Source organism: Panthera onca, chromosome A3 (genome assembly GCF_046562875.1).
Source record: "Panthera onca isolate mPanOnc1 chromosome A3, mPanOnc1 haplotype 2, whole genome shotgun sequence".
Classification (NCBI taxonomy): Eukaryota; Metazoa; Chordata; class Mammalia; order Carnivora; family Felidae; genus Panthera; species Panthera onca.
In genome coordinates this window covers 22,652,919-22,668,847 of record NC_138341.1, presented here as the reverse complement: position 1 = coordinate 22,668,847, position 15,929 = coordinate 22,652,919, and the positions used below count along the sequence as shown (strand labels likewise).

The window sequence follows — 15,929 nt, the reverse complement described above, 5'->3', positions numbered from 1 at the left end:
TGAGAAACCATGAAAGACTATGTGGCAGATATGGAGAAGCATAAACAGAACTAGGGAAGGCGGTTTCTCCCTTGTTTTGGAAAACAGGAAAGTGGCGTAAGGCATAGAGGACGGCCCCAGACCCAGACGTGGGACCCAACGCAGACCCTTTACCCTTACCTTCCTCACTTTAAAAACAAGGATAATACTTGCCCTCCCAACTCCATGAGGTTTCGGGAGACTCAAATTAAAGGAGACGATAAATGAGAAAGTACTTTGAAATATTGTGAAGTCTTATACTGGATATTGAAGAGACATTTCTAATAACAACTGGGGAGTGACAGAGGCATTATATAAATCCCACCTAAATTTACAATAGCTGGAAAGCTGTACCTTCTCAGCCTTTGTGTTAACTCAGTAACCATGACTGAGGGGAGGTTAGGAATTGCACATCCGTGGCAACAAGACATCAAAATTTCTTGTTTTAGGTGCAGATAAGGTGTGGCATGTGCTTCTTTTCATGTAAGACGGAGGAAAATTAAGAATATATTCTTATATTTATTTTATCCACCTGAAGAAACTCTGAAAGACTGAATTGAAAAACTAACAAAAGTGACAAGAATATGTCACACACCTGAAATGACTTTAACACTGTATGTCAATTATACTTCAAAAAGAAGTGATAACAAGAGAAATGGATTGAGCAGGGGTGAAAGAGATTTTTTTCACAGTGAGCATGTTTTTAAAAATTAGGTGAATATACTGCCTATTCAAACAATAAAATACAAAATTTTAAAAGGAGGGGGTGCCTGGGTGGCTCAGTTGGTTTGTGGGTTTGGGCCCCGTGTCAGGCTCTGTGCTGACAGCTCAGAGCCTGGAGCCCGCTTCAGATCCCGTGTCTCCCTCGCTCTCCGCCCCTCCCCCGCTAGCTCTCTATCTCTCTGTCTCTCTCAAAAATAAACATTAAAAAAAATTTTAAAGGGAAGATTCTTAGGGAGAGTCCCTCTATTTTGTGTGTGGGAGGGACACTTTTGGTTTTTGTCGAAGCCTTAGTAGTTCCAGGAGTGTTAGGGTGGCTGAGTGTTATCACTGAAGGGTGTGTGTATGTGCGTGTGTACAAGAACAAGCCTGCACATGCTTGAAAATTTTGGCCAAGCCCTACCTGCTTCCTGTTCTCCCAAACTGGAAATACCCAAGGATCGTGGAAGGTGAATCACCACAGCAGCTACCCCCTGCTTTCCAATTGTGTGTCCCTTGGCTCACTTTAAGAACCACCAATTTAATTATATTATTACCTTACATGGGGAGATTGAAGCGGACCAAACTCACTGGACAGGACAAAATGGGGTCCGAAATAGACACTGAGGTCTTCACCCCCACTTCTGCACTATAGCCACTGGCCAGTACTGCCTTGGTTCCTACGTGGCTTAAAAAAAACTAACGTTCTCAAGGTACCAAAGTGAAATCTGGGTTGTTTCGAAGTACTCTGTAGTTGTTAAAATCATCACATTTGGAAAACTGCAATCAAGAAGCCACTCTTTCTGACTGTGTTGGTTTTCTGCAGCCCCCATGATCTCTGGAATAATGGAAACAGTGAATGATGCTGGAGTAAACGGTCTCTGAACGTTACAGCATACAGTCTCTTTTTGTTTACTCTCTGTGGAGTCCACGGAGTCTGCGATCTTAGGCTGTTCATCTCCCAGAATAATGGGTCTTTTGAAGTATTCTGTCCTCTTGGGTGGAGGCCAGCTGAGCATGTTTTCATCTTCTTGTAAATACAGTGTTCAAGTGCTTCCCATCAAATAGGTTCTACCTTCTCATTGACCGACTGTGGTGGAACAGTCTGAACTGAGGGTTCTGGCCCACTCTATTCTTCCGACATAAAACAAAGGCTATGCACCATTTGGAGATGCTTTGTTCAGACCACAGTTCATTTCTGAGGTCTCAATCAAACAAGAGCTTAAGGATAAACTTTGCAAATTCTTTTTAATTTGTCTGACACAGAAGACAGTTTACAATACATGTGAGGTTTCCAAGCTGCAGCCAAATGAAAAATAGGAAATTTAAGCATAGCTAAAGAGATTTTTTTTTAAAGACAATGTTCACTGGGAAAAGCCTCCTGGAATCTGAGTACACTAGACTGTAAGTTTCTTTAGAAAAAGAACATGTCCCATTCGGCCCTATATCTTTAGTATTCAGCATGGTGCCTGGCACAAAGAATATGCTTAAACGCTCATTGGAGTCAAATGCACCTGTCACCTGGGAGTACATAAAAAGGCAAACCCCATTCCTACAAATGTTCAGGACTATAAAGCTGAATGAGACTCTGCATCTAACTTGAAAGGCTAACTGGGAAAATGCAAGGAACTAAATTTGTCTCTTCACTGGGAAACAAACCGAGTGGGAACAATGGCTTAGGTCAGAAATTGCAGGGGTTGTTTAAAAAGTGAGTGTTAGTTACCTGGCCTCAATCACACTCAGATTCCTTTCTGCAATTATCTTCACTAGGCTCACCTGTATGCAAAGTTTGCTGATTGCTGGCAGGCACTATGGTTTCCCTGGAGACAGGGAATCCTAATCCACCTTTTCAACACCCCGGAGAGCTCAAAAGACTCAGAGTACAAAGAGACAGATTCACAGCCGGGCACATCAGAAGTAACACCGGGAGAACCCTGTAGGACCTCGTGTGCAGAAAGGAACTAGGAATTAGGATCCCTCCCCATCAGGTAGACTGGTCGTATGCATATCTAGGGTCTTCTAATTGTTTTAGAAAACGCAATATAGTGTCCCACCATTTCCCCACTTCTTTCAAATCATGGCATCATCAGAGAAATGGTGTGATGTTTTGGCACGCTGGGAAAAATGCGTGAGGCCAGCAGAGGTTGCCCACATGGGATCCAGCTTCCATAAGAACTACAGTGATTAGTAGCCTCTTCCCAAGCCAGTGGTGTGCCCCAGCACGTAGACTGGGAAGCTCTAGTGAACTGCTGAGAATGAGAGTTTGGAATGAAAAGGTCTTCCTTCCAATGCTGTTTCCTTCAACTACTAGCTATGGGACACCTGGCAACTAGTTTCCTTTAGTGTAAAATAGGGATCTGTTTTATAGGGCGGCTGAGAGAATTCTATGGGATTATGAATGTACTTAACACAGTAATTTGCACACAGTGATCACTCAGCAAATAATACATTCAACAATGGCATTACTATTATTATTGTTACCTATTATTAGAGGTCACTTCTTATCACCAGTAACCTCTGATTGACAATGAGTTAGAGAAAAACACCAGGTTGACTGAGACTGACGAAAGTCTGCCAATAAGATGCCTGCCTACAAATGAATTGTGTCTTTTTTTTATTGTGGTAAAGTATACAGTAACATAAAAATTACTATTTAAACCATTTTTAAGTGTACAGTTGAGAAGTATTAAGTACATTCCTTTGTTGTGCAACCATCACCATCATCTATCTCCAGAACTGTCTCATCTTCCCAAACGGAAACTCTGTCCCCATGAACCAACAATTCCCCACTCCTTGTCTCCTCAGCCCCTAGTCACCTCTATTCTACTTTCTGTCTCTATGAATTTCACTACTCTAGGTACCTCAAATACGTGGAATCACACAGTATTTGTCCTTTTATGACGTGTTTTGACATTCCCTTTGCCCTCACCTGACTGAAGGCAATGGCTTAACTTTAGCCAAGGGTCATTCTCAGTCCAGAAGCCCAAAAGCCTCTTTCAGGACATCCTAGGTCAGGCCATGTCAAGAATCTGAACCATATTTATGGGAGGAAAACTGTATCAATAAGGTCCAAGTTCCAAACCAGATCCTGTCCACCGTGAAGCATGACTGAATCCTTTCGTTAAAGGTTCAGTTGGGCCAAATAGTTCTGAATCATCTGAACTGGGGATGGCTGGGGGTTTGTACAGACTCCAGGAATAGACTCCAGGCCAATAAGCTGTTTGATGACAGCCTCTACCACACATTTGTTTTGTGTGAATGTTCACTCATTCTTCGCTTGGATTTCCATTGGCTCATAAAACTCAACATATCCCAAACTGGGCTCAACATTTCCAAATCTGTTCCTCCTAATGTAGTCCCTACTTCAAATGATTGCATCATTAGCAGTCTGGATGTCTAATCAACAAACCTGGGAATCATCCTAATTTTCCTTAGACCTTCACTTTGGTTGGGATCAATCACTAAATTTTGCCAGTTCCACTTCCAAAGTATTTCTTGAAACAGTTCCTTTCCCTCCATCCCTGTTATGGTTGTTCTCATTCAGGTCTAATCATCTTTTGCCTAAAATATCTTTTTAGGTGTCCTGGCCCCCATTCCAAATCATCTTCAACATAATACCAAAATAGTCCCTTTCTTTAAAAAGCAAATTATGCCACTTCTGAGCACACTTCAATTAACTCCTAGCTATCCTCAGGAGAGAGTCCATATTCATTAGCCTGGTATACAACTCTCTGAGTTCTGGTCTCTGACTGCCTCTAACTCAATCTCTCACAACTCCCCAGGATCCAATACACATTTGAGAAATTCTAAACGGCTTACTGCTCCTCGCTCTGTTTCTCCCCTCAGTGCATTTGTTGATGAGAGCCCCTTGCCTGAAATGCTCTTGCAGCCCTCCTGTGCTACTGGGCTGGGTGCCCCTTCTCTGTGTTCCCATAACACCTGGTGGTTGCCTAGCATTACATTTGAAATGTTGCATTGTTGTTTTTCTATGTTCATCTTCCTTAATAGACTGTGAGGCATTTTAGAGTGGGTGGCATTCCTCTTGTTATCCCTTGAGTCTTGACTGCCTCAACCAGAGCAGGTACTCAACATATGGTACACGAAGAATTAAATCAACAAATTATTGCATAGGTCAGATCTGGAGGCCACTGGAAGGAAGGAAGGAAGGAAAGAAGGAAAAGAGGGAGGGAGGGAGGGAGGGAGGAAGGAAGGAAGGAAGGAAGGAAGGAAGGAAGGAAGGAAGGGAGGAGGAAGGGAGGAAGGAAGGGGGGGTAGGAAGGAAATACATGTTGGAAAGGAAGAAGTAAAACCGTTTTTATTTGCAGATGACATGATCATGTAAATAAAAATTCTAAGAAATCCACTAAAGGTCAATATGCAAAAATCAGTGGTATTTCTATATACTAACAATAAACAAGTAGAAAATGAAAAATTTTAAAAGAACTCCATTCATAATAGCTTAAAATATACTTAGGAATTAATTTAACAAGAGATGTATAAGACCTGTATACTGAAAACTATAAAACACTGCTATGGGAAACTAAAGAAGATCTAAATAAATGAGAACCTAAAACATGTTCATGAATCGGGGGATTCAATATTTCTAACATGGCAATTCCCTCCAAATTAAGTCACAGTTTGAATGCAATCTTAATCAAGTTTTTAGTGAAAATAATTGACAACCTAATTAAAATGTATATGGAAAGGCAAAGGACCTAAACAGAGAAAACAATTCCAAATAAATATTCGTAAGATTAAAGGACTTATACTCTCTGAATTCAAGACTTACTATAAAGTGAAGGCACAGACATGCAGATCAATGGAGCAGAGTATAGGTACAGAAACAGATCTACACTTATATGTTCAGCTGATTTTTGACAAAGGTGCCAAGGTAATTCAAAGAGGAAAGGATAGATAGTCTTTTCAACAAATTGTGCAGGAACAAATGGATATTAGCATAGAAAAAATATATAAACCATTATATATTACCTTACCTCACACCATACACAAAAATACCTCCCTTACCTCACACCATACACAAAAATTAACTTGAAATGGACCAGAGACCTACATTTAAGAGCTAAAACTATGAACGTACAGAAGAAAACAATGTAGAAATTCTTCCTGAACTAGATTAGGCAAAAATATCTCAAGCAAGACACTAAAAGTACAGCCTGCAAGAATGCAAAGTGGTGCAGCCACTGTGGAAAACATTATGGAGTTTCCTCAGAAAATTAAAAACAGAATTATCATATGATCCAACAATTCCACTATTGGTATTTACCCAAAGAATACGGAAACACTAATTCAAAAAGATATATGCACCCCTATGTTTACTGCAGTATTATTTACAATAGCCAAATTATGGAAGCAGCCCAAGTGCCCATCGATAGATGAATGGATAAAGATGTAACACACACACACACACACACACACACACACACACACACACACACTGGAATACTACTCAGCCATAAAAAAGAATGAAATCTTGCCATGTGTAACAACATGGATGGATCTAGAGTATATAATGCTAAGTGAAATAAGTCAGTCAGAGAAAGATAAATACCATATGATTTCATTCATATGTGGAATTAAGAAAACAAAAAAGAAACAAACCAATAAACAGACTCTTAAAGTATAAGTTACCAGATGGGAGATGGGTTGGGGGTGGGGGGGGGTGGGATGAGTGAAACAGGTGCAGGGTATTAAGAGTACACTTATCACGATGAGCACTGAGTAATGTACAGAATTGTTGAATCACTGTATTATACACCTGAAACTAATATAACATGATATGTTAACTATACTGAAATTAAAAATTTGTTAAAAAGTACATCCATAAATAAAAGAGTGACAAAATGAACTTCATCAAAATTAAAACTTTTTGCTCTTTGGAAAAAAACAGTTGAGAAAATGAAAAGGCAAGCCACAGGCTGGAAAAAAAATGTGTAGAGCATATAACTGACAAAGGGCTGGCATCTAATATGTATAAAGAATTCATGACTCAAATAGAAGATAACAACCCATTTAAAATCAGGAAAAAGACTTGAACAGACATTTCACAAAATAACTTACTTGGCAAATAAGCACATGAAAAGGTGGTGCCCAACATCACTAATCATGAGTGATGTTGAGCCATAGTTTCATTGTCCATTAAAACCACAATGAGATAATACTACGTACCTAACAATGGCTGAAATTAAAAGGATTGATAATGGCAAGGGCTGGAGAGGATGTGGAAGAACCAGAACTCTCATATGTTGTTAGTGAGAATGTAACAAGTTACCGGCCTCTGAAAAGCAATATAGGACTACAAAACTGAGTTAAACACATATTTACTATATGATCCAGTATTCTTTTTACCCAAGAGAAACAAAATATTATGTCCACACAAAGACTTGCACTTAAATTATGTTCATAGTATTCTTTTTTTTTAACGTTGATTTTTTTTTTTTGAGAGAGAGAGAGAGAGAGAGAGAGAGAGAACATGAGCGGGGGGGGGGGGGGGGCAGAGAGAGAGGGAGAAGAGAAACCCGAGCAGGCTCCACACAGCACAGAGCCTGATGTGGGGCTCAATCTCATGAAGTACGAGATTGTGACCTGAGCCAAAAATCAAGAGTTGGACCCTCAACTGACTGAGCTGGAAGCATTACTCTTACTGGCCAGAAACCGGAAACACATAAAATGTCCACTGCATGGTAAATGGGTAAATAGTAGAATGGGAAAATGGAATACTACTCAGCAATAAACAAGAATGAAGTACCGGCACATGCACAACATGGATGGATCTCAAAAACATTACGTTAAGTGAAAGCGGTCAAATACAACTTGATTCCATTTTTATGAACTCTATACATTCTATGAAAGAATAAGCTACAGTAACAGAAAATGGTCAGTGACTACCTGGGGCTGAAGGTCAATAGGGGGGATCCGCTGCAAAGACGTTTTAAAGATGAAAAACTTTTTAGGGTGATGAAAAATGTGTCACGTCCTGACTGTGGTGCTAGTTCTGCGTCTGTATGTGGTTGCCAAAATTTATTATTCACTTAATGAGGGTGAGTTCTACTGTAAGTTATAGTAAAGTTATAGTAAGTGATACCTCAGAAAAGACAGGGAAAAAATGTCTCATGGACTTATGAGAGTTGAACTTGTGTTTATCAGGAAGCATATAATATGCAAAAGACAGGTCATTAATCCTTAAATCTGAGCACTGTTTGCCGGTATTTTCCTTATGTTGAACAGTTCTTCAGGCCAGCGTTCACACATATTGCTGCAAAAGTATTTCGCTTGCCTAGGAGTCTTAGAATTCAGCCATTCAAACATAGGAAAAATACTTAATTGGATTGCAGAAACCTGGCTTCTAGTCCTGTTCTCCCCTGATGTTACGCATGGCTGAGGGTGAGGTCCTCAGACACATCTGAGCTCTGTAACACGGAGTTTTCCGAGATTCTCAGTCAGAGATCTGTACACCTCCCTTCACCTCCCACTCCGCAAGGTCTTGGATCGAATTTGGGTATCTGGGAACTTGCACAGGAAGAATGTGGATCTCTACACTCACTGCCTTGAACTGAAATTTAGCGTTTCCTCCAGTTAGGAATGCAGATAACAATCTACAGCAGTATTAGCAGTACCTTGCCTTTGTTGTCATAAGACATTGCAGATACTTTTATATCACATGGCAGGTGTTGCCCAGATCTTAAAGTGTTCTTCAATGCTCATCACTATTTCCAAATTACAAGGGTTATTAGATTTGCCACTGGATATTGTTATTTAAGGTTGTTATCAAAGAAGCTCATATTCTGTGTCATACATTTTTAAGTGTATGATTAAATCACTTTTAATGACTTGATAATATTTTTTAATAGAATCAGCTTCCTTTGCAGTACTATATATTTTATTTTATACATTTTAAAACACTGTTTGAAGAATGGATCCACAGGGTTTTTCAAAGGGGTCTTTGGCACAAAAATGTTAAAAGTCCCTTCCTGGGCTAGATGATCTCTAACCATTCGTTCTAGTGCTAAGAATTCTATTCAAAACTGACAGAGAGACTCAATGACTCATATTCTAAATGCGATAATTAAAAGCACTTTGAAACGAAGGTGATAAGCAAACGTCAAGACCTTATCTTCTACAGGCCCATGGGTGAAGTGATGTTTTAATAATTTCACTCTGTATTTTCTTAGCTAAATTATGGGGAAAGAAAATGGGTGGTGATATCCATTATTTGGGTCCACATCTCTTCTTTTCCAGGGATTTTCAAGATTCATGGGTCCTGACTTATTTGGATTCTAATTTGAACAAACCAATTGGAAAAGAAAAAAAAAACATATATGAGACAAATGGGGAAATTTGAACACAGACTGTTATTAGATGATATTAAACAACATTATAATTTGTTACTGTATTGTAACATTCTAATATTGTTGTTTTGGATACATCTTTTCAAAACTCCTGGGGCACCTGGGTGGCTCAGTTGGGCATCTGACTCGATTTAGGCTCAGGTCATGACCTCACGGTTCGTGAGTTCAAGCCCCGCATGGGGCTGTGTACTGACAGTGAGGAGCCTGCGTGGTATTCTCTCTCCCTCTCTCTCTCTGCCCCTCCCCTGCTTGTACTCTCTCTGTCTCTCCAAAAATAAATAAATAAACTTAAAAAACAATTTTTAAAAAATCCTTACCTGTTCGAGATACACACTGAGGTATTTATAGGTGAAATGATATTTCACATTTGCTTCAAAATATTCCAGAAAAAATTTTAAATTAAATTAAAAAGGAGGAAGGGGTCAATGAAACAAGATAGACAAAGATGCAACATGGGTGATGGGCACATAGGGGTTTATGATATTTTTCTATTTTTGTGTTTGAAATTTTTTTAATGTTGATTTTTGAGAGAGAGAGAGAGTATGTGTGTGTGGGTGTGTGTGTGAGCAGGGGAGGAACAGAGAGAGAGGGAGACACAGAATCTGAAGCAGGATCCAGGCTCTGAGCTATCAGCACACAGATGTGAGGCCTGAACTCAGAAACTGCAAGATCATGACCTGAGCCAAAGTCGGATGCTTAACTGACTGAGCCACCCAGGTGCCCCTGTGTTTGAAATTTTTGTAATAAAAAGTTTTTTTTAAGTTTATTTATTTATTTTGAGAGAGACAGAGACAGCATGAGTGGGGGAGGGCAGAGAGAGAGGGAGACAGAGAACCCTAAGCAGGCTCAGCGCTGCCAGTGCAGAGCCCAACGTGGGGCTCGAACTTAAAAACCTGTGGGATCATGACCTGAGCTGAAACCAAGAGTCAGAAGTTTAATTGACTGAGCCACCCAGGTGCCCCAAAAGTGTTTTTTAAAAGAAGATTCATAAGCCATCAGGATAAATCCTGGCCACAGAAATGTTTGGATTGTACTCTGTTTAAAAAAAGAAACAAAAATCCTGCAAAGGAGCATGGAGTTCCTATCACTCCTTCTTGTCTTAGAACCTGAGCTGCTCTCCTACTTCCAGTGCCCATTTGGCTCCAACCTTGTAGGTTTGCATTTGCAGGACTTTGTATAATCAGCCATTATAACTGACCACATTAACTATATCTAAAAGCAGGTTAAAGCTAGTCTTTGATAGCCAATAGCCGGTTAATTCTTTAATTAACTCATTAGTTATGTCTTTCTATAGCCACAGAGTGAAACCCTACTCAAGCCGGCATGTTTGCGCCACTGGCCAGGGGCTTATAGCTGGGCAAACTGTCATCACCACTGAGGAGCGACACCAGCTTGCTGCCTTGCTGCCTTCAGATCGGTACTGTCTTTGGTGCGATGTCCACTGTCTACCCGTATCTCCCCATGCCTGGGTGAACACTTCTGTTCCTGGAGCTTACAGGTTCTCTGGGAAGCTCCAAAAGCTTTCAAAATTCAACACATACTTGGGGATACTGCCAACCAATCATCTGAAATAGTACAGTAATGCAGTCTAGCACGTGGGCTCTGGAATCAATGCCTGGATTTCAAACCCTAGCTCTGTCACAGTGAGTGTATTTACTCCTTCTGTGCCACAGTTTTGTCATTTGTAAAATGCAGTAATACTTGTAATTATCCTCAGAACAGTGTTATGTGGATTAAGCCACATAATACCATATATGCAAAACACCGAGAGAAGTGTCTGGAGCATGGTATATGCTCAACACTTGCTAACTGTTATTACTGTAAATATTATCTTTAACAACAGCAAAAGTTTTACCCCCAAAATAATGCCCCTGTTTCACCAATGTCAGTAATACTTTAAAATCAATTCTAAGAAAAGATGATACTGAGCTGGATCAATACTCTAAAAGTTATTCTTTGTAAACCACTTCCTTTCACTGAGTTACATGCCTTCTTGGGTTACCATGTGTTCATTTCAAAGCAGCTGCATACAATTTTAAGTCAAAATCACTGAATTTTAATGCCCTTTCTCCGACTGGATAAACTCACCTTAGCAATTACTTTAATCCAACAATTACAACTGAGAGGACTCACACAATATATATGAGAGAGAATAGGGAAAGAAATCACCGCATGGTGATCGTGCATCCGATTTCAACCTCCTTCCTTACGAGAAGTCCTTCAAGGTCATTAAAAAGGAGTCACATAAATCCAAGGTATTAGAATGAAAAGGATATACCCAAGAATATTTTAAATTAATGAAATAAATGCTCAAACCAGAGCCAGAAATTACAGAAAAAGACTTTTCTAGAAAGTAGACTCTGAAGATGAAACCGGACTTTCAATTTGAATCAAAATGGTGACAGTGGTCGCTAAAGTTCTAGAGTTTTCAGGTTGTAAACTGTGAACAGGGTGTGCTTCTGTATATAATCAAAAGATGAAAACCGCTTTACCCAGCAGAGCTAACCACTTTCAAGGAAGTCCGGGAAAAAAATTAACCAAAATGTTTAAAGTATCTGAAGGACCAATAGTTCTCTTAATCAAAGCAAAAAGGCATTTAGAAAGTAGATTTTCTTTTATCTTTTTCCATATTCTTTTATCTCTTTGAACAATAGAGAACTGATTAATTTTACTTTTTATTCATAATCAATTTTAGCTCCTGCTACTTTGATAGCTATCATTCCTACTAGAAATGAGAAAATTAAGCCACAAATCTTCATAGATGCCTCATCTGAAGTAATCATATTAATTCTAAAATAATATTACACTTTCTCTAGATTCACTGTGAAATGAATTCTAACACTGAAATGAATTCTAACATTGTGGTTCCAATTTTAATCACTTCAGTGATTCTGATTTGTTCTTTAAATCTATTTATTTATATAACAATGTGACTTATATCCAAAAAGTAAGCAAGTTTTGAAAAACCGCACGATGTTGGTTTTTACCAAATTAGCAGCCATCTCGCTTGTCGCTATAAAGACACGATGTTGATTCTGTGGCGAGGACATGAGCCCACCCCACTTTATCAAGGAACTAGTCTTTCCCGACCGGCCTAACACCACCTTCCCTCGGTCTCTTTTGCAGCCCCCTGCTTTGTTCCGTTATATCACTTGTCAGCATTTGAAATTTATACAGTTGATAGTTTTAGTTCTTTATTGTCTGTCTCTCTCACCAGACTTGATTAGGGAGGGTCTCTCTCTTTTTCTACATCTCTCTCTTACGTATAAAACGTATGAAGCTCTCTCCCTGCCCGCTCTTTGTGCCTGGCATATGGTAGGCACACTCACAAGCTAGTTGTCTTAAAAAGATACACCACCGTGATTCACCATTATCTGACCTCCTTTCTCATCAACCAGACCAGGGGTTGCAAACATTTTTGGTACAGGGTCAACGAGTCAGTATTTTAGGCTTTACCACCTCTGTTGCCTATTCTTTCTCCTCCCACTTCCAATAACTCTTTAAAAACACAAAAACCACTTTTAGCTTAGGGCCGTATGAAAACAGGCTGAGGGTGGGATTTGGCCTGCAGGGTAGTGTTTGCCAACTCTTATGCCAGGCTCTAAGTGTCTTCAGAGCAAGCCTGAGTCATGGACCCATTTCTGTCCCCTGGGACCTATCATAGTCCTAAGCACATACAGGTTCTCAATAAACCCAGAACTCAGTTGCATTGGGTTAAAGTGATTAGGTCAGGGCAGAGAAGATAAAAAATTAAATGGAACAGCCCAAATGGTCAGATTTAGAGCAACAGATATTTTGCCACGGAGACCTGGCTTGCGGTCCAGGCCGGATGACTCAAAGGGTCGCTTACCAAGGATTTACGGGTAATGAGAAAAGACAGCTTCTCATACGATCACACGCTCCCTCGCTTGCCTTGGGAGTCACAGACCTCAATACCCTCCACTTCCGAGCAGCGATCCTGCTACCGTGGGCTGGTGCCTCCTCTCGTATCTACTTAGAGTACCACTGCCTGGGACCATGAAGAAGAGCTGATGTTTTTCCCAGTGGTTGCTTTTATTCTGTGTTACCGTGCTTTGCTGTCTGGTTCTCTTGTCACCCAGCATTCTCAGAAGGTGCTGGCTTAAAGGTGACATGTCCCTCCAGAGCTCGGCAAACACAGAATTACCTCCGTAACCACTACAGATAATTCTCACATGTTGGCTGGGAAACCTTCCTGAACACAATTTTTGGATGGGAGCACTCCCTGATTCTTGCATGGTTCCAAGTCTTGCAGTATGTTGATAATGGATGAAGGAAGGAAAGAAAGAAGGAAGAAGTGGACAAAAACTCTCCACAGCCATGATCATGGCCCCGTCCCCACTCCTGAAACCGTCAGAAAGCTGGGAGGTTGCAGAGGCTCCTGAGAGAACCCAGAATATGTACAATGTTTTCCCCGAGGACATTCTTGCTTCCGCACACTCTAGCAAAGTGTGAGGTCAGAGCCGCCTGCCTCGAGAGAGAAGCGCCTCTTTCCTCTGGCATCCAAAATGCTCAGAATTATTACCAGCACCTGCCCTAGTGACCGAGTTCTTCCCGGGCCTGGGAAAGGGGGAGAAAGGAAGGAGAGCAGGGATGTTATCCGGTGTCCTGCCAGGTGCTCACTCTCCATGGAGCAGCGGGGCCAGCCATGGAAGACTGGCTCCATCCCCAGGCACTTCCCTCCTTGTTCATGTTCTTGAGATCTCAGAATAATTCACTGCCATGTTCTTTCAGGAAGTCTCTGCCACCCTGTATTCGCTTCCCTGTCTTCATGGAAAGAAACAAGGGAACAAGTGGCCCCTTGGGTGCTGTAACCAAGCAGGCAGACACTGAAAAAAGGTGAGTGTCAGATGCTTAACTGCGTGACAGAACAAAACACATTGTCCAACCAAGCTTCACTTTGATGCAGCAAGTCCTACGTTTGTTTTAGACACAAGAAAGCAGCAGAAGGGTGAGAATAATATATGTAAAGGCAGGCTGCGTGTTGATGATGGAGCAGGAAATAGCATCTAGCCCCATGATTCACAGACGAGGTCATATCCACCAAGGAGCCACGAGTGCAGGCAGTAATGCTAAGAGACAAGGGGCAAGCAGCCTGGGGAGGAAGAGAGTAACGGCCTGAGGAAAACACTCCGGAAAAAGTAAATTAAACGAATCCCAAAGCCCTAGTAGCTGTTGTAAAGAGTGACTGTGGGTTCTACATTTCTGAAGAAGAGAACCACAACTAAGTGGAAACGTGACTCTGGGACTTCATGTTGCACATCTGACTTGGAAAAGCGAAGACAGGAAGGTGGAGAAGGAGCTGTAAGAAACACCGGACCCGTGGTACCAGGGGAAATATTCTTTGGGGGACAGACCTTCCAAAGGAACAGGAACCGCTCTAACACCACGTGTACCGATGAGGGAGGGCAGGAGCTGGCAGGTGAGTTCTCCCTCAGCCCCGTGCAGCCCTCCTGCTCGCCGCCACCAGAAGAGTCATTGTTGAGTCGCATGCGGAAGACACAGGTGAGAATGAACAATGGCAAGAGTATCTTTTGTACCTTCATATCTGATAGGATCTGACATCAAGATTTTGGGAAGTAGAATCATGGCTGGAAAACCGAAATAAGTTTCATTTAAAGAGCTGAGATTTCATGCCACTGCGGTTGAGCATTCCTCTAATTTCACGTTTGCAATTATCCTTCTGTGCGTCCCTCCTTCTGTGTCCTTTTCTCACAGCCACTCTGGGTGGCTTTCTGACTGTCACCACCACCATTCGAGGCAGGGTACAGGCCCCCTCTTGCTGGGCTGGGCTAGGGGAACTGCGCCAACCAAATCACCCAGGCACCTGTCCAGGGTCATGAGAGACGAACCAAGAATGTAATCAGGATCTGGGGTCGGGTTACCAGGCTAGAAGCAGACTCGCTGGGATCAAGATGGTGTGCAAAGTGAATGTGGCAAATAGGAAATGGGATCTCACAAGGGAATTAGGACTCAGAATGAAAAAAACAAAACAGCAACACATAAGATGAGAATCAAAAGTGGTGGCTGGAAGAACCAGTAGGGCCACGTGAGATGACCAGCAGAGAGGAGGTTGCCAGGAGGCCTTGACTGTGAGGCTTCCTCTTCCACCTGGCCCTGTATTACGGGTTAAGCTCCATATGCGAATGTCTCCACAGGACTTAACAACCAGATCCCCAGGGTACATATGAGGAAATGAAAGCAGAGGGAGGCTCGTCCCAGTGATCTGAACATCATGTAACTAGTTGGAGGAACACCCAAGATTAAAATCTCTTTTTATCTGTGCATAGAATGAATATACTGCGATATGCTTGCATTCCTCAGGTGCATGTAAAGAGATGATCCCAATGCAGGACTAGCTACAGAGTAGAAGCCCAATGTGAAGCACTTCATGAAGAGGTGTTTATCATTGGGAAACACCTCAAAATCAGAGCCAAGGCTCAGTTATCTCTGTGCAGATTATACCATGGTATTCGAGGCTTTCTGTCTCTGTCTCTTACTGTCTGTTGGTGTGAAATGGGGTAAGACAAAGGAATTTAAAAACTATTTTTTAGTCTAAGCAAATCGCAACCAAGAATGTCCGTCTGCTGGGGAAACAAAAATCCCCAAGTCAATGGCTTTATACTGTCTGAGGGCCTGGTTAAATAGGGCCAAGTCTCCTCTTCCTGGAATAGTTTATTAAGGTCTAGGGTAGTTTTATCCACTGAATGAAGTCAAGCCAAGCCCGCTGCTTTTCTGTAATTTGATTTGTGAGAGCTGGAATTACGTGTCTTCGGCTTAAAGACTGGGCATTTTGCAGAGCAAACCTGGCACCATGGGTTAATAAGT

The 15,929-nt window shown here is 41.4% G+C and overlaps 1 protein-coding gene across 7 annotated transcripts in view; it reads right to left on the bottom strand.

The window, feature by feature from the left end:
• The window catches only part of BABAM2 (BRISC and BRCA1 A complex member 2), a 399,928-nt gene that overhangs the window by 62,531 nt on the left and 321,468 nt on the right, over positions 1–15,929 (bottom strand). The gene's annotated exons all lie outside the window — the stretch shown is intronic.